The following is a 4,811-nucleotide window of genomic DNA, read 5'->3' on the forward strand; positions in this document are numbered from 1 at the left end:
TCTTATCATTACCTTCAGCTTGTTTTCCTGCCTGCGGATACATTTGTACTTTCTTGTTCTCAAAAGGAGTTTGCCCTTGCAGACCGTAAGGACCTTGTCAGTTTTCAATCCACTCTCCACATTGACCTGAATAGATCTGAGTAAGTCATAACATGCTTATGGCCAGTTTCCATATATACACTAAAAAATTTGGATGTTTTATGCAACTTGATATTTGTTCATAGGAAGGAAGGAAGGAAGGAAAGAAGGAAGGAAGGAAGGCAGGCAGGCAGCAAGGAAGGAAGGAAGGAAGGAAGGAAGGAAGGAAAAAAAAATTTATTTTCTGGGGGTCCCACGGCCTTCCCTGGTCCATCACTCCTCTTTGGGCTTTGTCCTGGAGGGGTGCATGGGATGTGGCATTCTAGGACTCAGCCCCGCTGGCAAAGGCGGAGCTGGCACTTTAAAAAGCCCTGAAATGTCCGTAGCCTTATATTTGTGCTGTGTGAAATCTCTTCTGTGGAGAGGATCTGAACTGCGGAAAAGTTTTTCACATAAAAAAGTCCTTTGTAGTTTTACTCACTGTATCTGGAGTCTAAATGTCTCAAAATAGAAACATGGTTAAATTATGGTATATGGGAATGTTATATGCAATTGTTAAGATAATGTGTGCAAATAATTTGTAACAACATGGAGATTCCCTATATTATAATGTTAAATGGGAAAAAAATGCAAGGCAGTAAATTATACATACAGGATGCTACGCATTATTTCAAAAGACTAAGAAAACATACCACAATGTTAACATTGTCTGTTAGTGGTGGGTTTACAAAAGATTTATTTTCTTATTTATACTATTCTGTTTTCTTTTTTCTTTTTCTTTTTTTGGCAATAAGTCCATATGCTTTAATAGTCAGGAAAAAATACATAAAGTTTATCTGAAAGTTCCCCGGATTCTCCCTTCTCAAGGTCATGCTGTATGTTTACAGGGCCTTTCCACAAAGGACTCCACCAGCAGGGAACATGGATAGTGGATTGAAGCAGAATGTTTGTCCTATCAAATGTCTGTGTAGCCCTTTTAGTAACAACTCAGGCCAGGAGAACATGCAGGGAGCACCCCCAAACCAGCTGCGGAGGTCACTGTCTCCCCGTCAGTGGGTGGAACAATGCCCGCCCACCTGTCACCAAGGTATTGTGAAGATAGTGTATATGGAAATGTTTCCAAAAAGATAGAGCGTTGTGTGAATGTGGTGTTCTATTTCTCTTCCTGGTTCCCTCCATCCCCCATGTGATGAACTATTCTATTCTGATAATGCTGTTGTTGTCATTTTCTATTTGTAATGATAAGACACGATGACAGACGAGAGTGTGTTTCGTTACCCTCTTTGAACTTGAAATGATTTCTTCTCTCCCTCGTCCTTCCTCCCCTTCCCCTCCTCCGTTCTCATCCCTTCCCATTCTGTGGGTCCAACTGATCTTAAATAATTGTAACAAAAGCCGCAGAGCACAAGCCGGTGGGTCAGCTCTCTCTCTCTCTCTCTCTTTTTCTCTCTCTGACTCCTCCATCTTCTCTATTCTTCTTGGTCCCTTCACTAGAGACTGTCCCTTGAGAGAAGGGTGGCAAACATGGCCCCCCGTTCCTCCTAGTGGGTTTATCTTCATCTTCCACGAGCAGGTGAATCCAAAGCCAGAGCTCTAGCCAGTTCTCACTTTTTGTAGGAAAATCTCAAATCTCAACTCGTAACTGCTTATGCTCCTAACTCTGCTCACATGCCACCAGAGCAAGAGTATCTCTGGCACCAGGAAGGACCGATCCTCAGCGTAACCCACTCAAGACACACTCAGGATCATGTGGACGTTTCTTTGCTGTTCCCTCTGGCTGTCATTTGATTGGTGTCAGATGCCCCTGTATTAGTCTAGGGACATCCCCTGCCCACTGGTCCCCTTCCTTCCTGCTTTTTGACGCCTTACTCCATGGCTTCTACTATCCCCACGAATAACTCTCTTTCTTAGGGAGAAGCACCAGTAAGGCAAAAGACCTTTTTACAGCAGTAGCAGAGCATAATCTGGGTACAGTAGTGTACTAAAATCACAAGACTTCCTTCCCATGAGAAAAACAAAGAGGAGGAGGGGCATGAAAGTCCCCATCCAGCCCCTCTGGTGACGGGTGATGAGATGCAGAATGATGGAAGAGAGCCCCACCCTGCCACCTGGAGCATCATTCCCCCCCACGCCCCTGCTGGCCACAGCTCCACCATCATCTCATGCAGATGGCTCGGCATGTCCGTGTCCTCTCTGATGGCCATTTGGTGCTCTCATCTCTTCTGTCCCCCTTCCTCAGCCAACATCTCCCCATTTGATTCATTTGGTCACAGAGGTCTGCCTCAGTTTCTTCCCAGGACTCCTGCATGTAAGAGGCATCCGTCTCTAACGCTGAGGCTCTTAGCGATCTCCTAACCTCCCTAGAGGATGGCTCACGGCCCAAAAAGAAGCCACCGCAGCCAGCTGGAGCCCTGTGGATCATCCCAGCTCCAAGCCCTCATTCCCCAGTGCTCATACTAATCTAGATTTCTGGCTTCTCTTATAAAACTCGATGGATCTAGAAACTTTATCCCACCTTTGGCACCGCAACAAATGGCAGGAGCTGATGACATCAGTCCTTTTCCACAAAAATGCAAACTAGAGTTTCCCACAGGCTTCACCACTCCACCTCCCCCCCTCCCCCATCAAGGACACGCAGCAGACCCCACTTACTGAATGTCCTGCCTGGTTCCGTAGGGATTGAGTTTGTCGCTTCTGTTCTCGGCCCTTCTCTTCCGAGACCCATGTTCCGCAAAGCCCCTCGTCCGGCTGTTCCTTCCCTTTGCACACTATGATTCATCTCACTGAATTGTTTCGTCTTTGATAATCTGTGGTGTCACAAGTGCTTTGGGGCTGTGTCAGATATGTCTGTTCTATTTATCCATTTAGAGCGATGGTTCTTAATTTTTCAGGGTTCTCCTTCAGAATCTGAGAAAAGCTATGGCATCCCCACCCCCCACCGCCCCCCCGCAACAACCAAATGCACCTGGGCACAATATCTTTATCTGCAATTCAGGAGACTTATGGCCCCCTTATGTGCAAAGTGATTTGTGGCTGCCACGTTAGAACTGTTGATTTAAGGCAAGAACTATCTTTTCTATAAAACAACTTCTACTCTATACCATCAATTCTATGGGCCTCTACTAGGTACGGTGCTCATCAAATGCCACTGAGTGTTGCCCAACTAGTGGACAGCTAGATTCTCCATTAAAATAGTCATTTAAGCTGCCTCTGCCCAGGTCTTGGGATGTTTGCACTAATTCCTGGCACCCTCAGGTCACCTAAAAAAACACAACACAGCTGGCTGTGGACTCACAGATTCAGGCATAACAGCTACCCTTGCATTTGACAAATAATCACAACGTTCACCTTGTCATGAAAAGAGCACAAATCCAATTAAGAAAGCCTCACCCCACCCCCATTTCTCCACCCCTTTTTGTTCTGGAATAAGGCTGTGCTGATAGGAATATGGAAAAATTAATTACAGCCTGGAATGTTATTCATGGCTAGGAAAGAAAACTAAATCTACACATAGAATATTTGACATCTGAATACAAACATTGTCCTTATGTTTTCTTAAAAAAAAAAAAACCAATCGGTCCAGTTTACACAGACATATGTATAATCCTTTTAAGTGCTGTGGATTTAAAATCACAAAGGTAACAGTGTTTTAGTTAGCCGAAGATCCAGGAGGTACAGGAATGAGATTAGCATCTACTCAGTTCCTTGCATGTGCGATACTATTTTGGTGTACCTCGAATTCCTGATAACACAGAAGCACTGTTGGGGGCCAGAGTCCCTGAAATGGAAGGACACTGGCAAGTCTGAATTTAAAAACAGTGCAGGCAGCCTTTCAGGGAAAGTGCGTGAAGGTCACTTTTTAGACACGAGACTGTCCACAGCCGTCGTCGTGGTTTCTGTATTCTTTCAACCAGGACCTTTGGTCTGGGGGTCTGGATTAATGTGGGTTGCTGTTGGTCCTCCGTGGGAATCGAATGAATAAGTAAAGAAATCAGAGGTGATGTCCGGCACGACTCAAAAGAGGATGAGAGGAAATACATTCGAAGGAAATCTTCAGAAAAGCAAATTCCAAAATTTGTAGACGGTGAAAAGCTTTTGATGACAACTTTGATCTTCAGACTGATCCCTTATTCTAACTAACGCCTTAACCTGAACTTAAAAACTTCTTTCTTTAAAATTTTCTCAGTAAGTAAATTTCTTCTTTGATGACCAGTCAGTTCAATTCAGTATTTCCCGAGTTCCTGTATGGGCACCCAGTCAGATGCATGCCAAATTCACCCACCTTGCAGGTGGGGCTAAAATGCTCACTCCCTTCTCTCGTCAACCTCTCTCCTTCCAACACACACGAAGACTTTTGGGGAGAAGTGACCTTCTCTCCCTGTTGAGGACTGCTGTGCAGGGTCCAGCTGCTCCAGGCCTTTGGCCATGGCCCTTTGGCCCCTAGTGATTTCAGGACCATTCCTCTCTTTTCCTTTCTGAAGCCCCCACCAAAGGCCAGTACAGAGCAGTGTTTGCCGGGAATCTAACAAGAGTTTCCAGGCTGATCTCTTGGCCTAATCTAACCCTCTTCATCTGTCCTTATGATGCTGCATTCTCCCCGTCACATGTCAGTAATTGGCGGCCATGTCTGTTCTCCTCATGAGCTGGGTGGGCTCTGCGAACTGATTTGCCTTTGTCTTCTCTCCCGCCACCAGAGAGGAGCCTGGCACGTACGAAAGAACTCCTAGGTTTTT

The sequence above is a fragment of the Pteropus alecto genome, unplaced genomic scaffold (assembly GCF_000325575.1).
Source record: "Pteropus alecto unplaced genomic scaffold, ASM32557v1 scaffold3, whole genome shotgun sequence".
NCBI classification, from domain to species: Eukaryota; Metazoa; Chordata; class Mammalia; order Chiroptera; family Pteropodidae; genus Pteropus; species Pteropus alecto.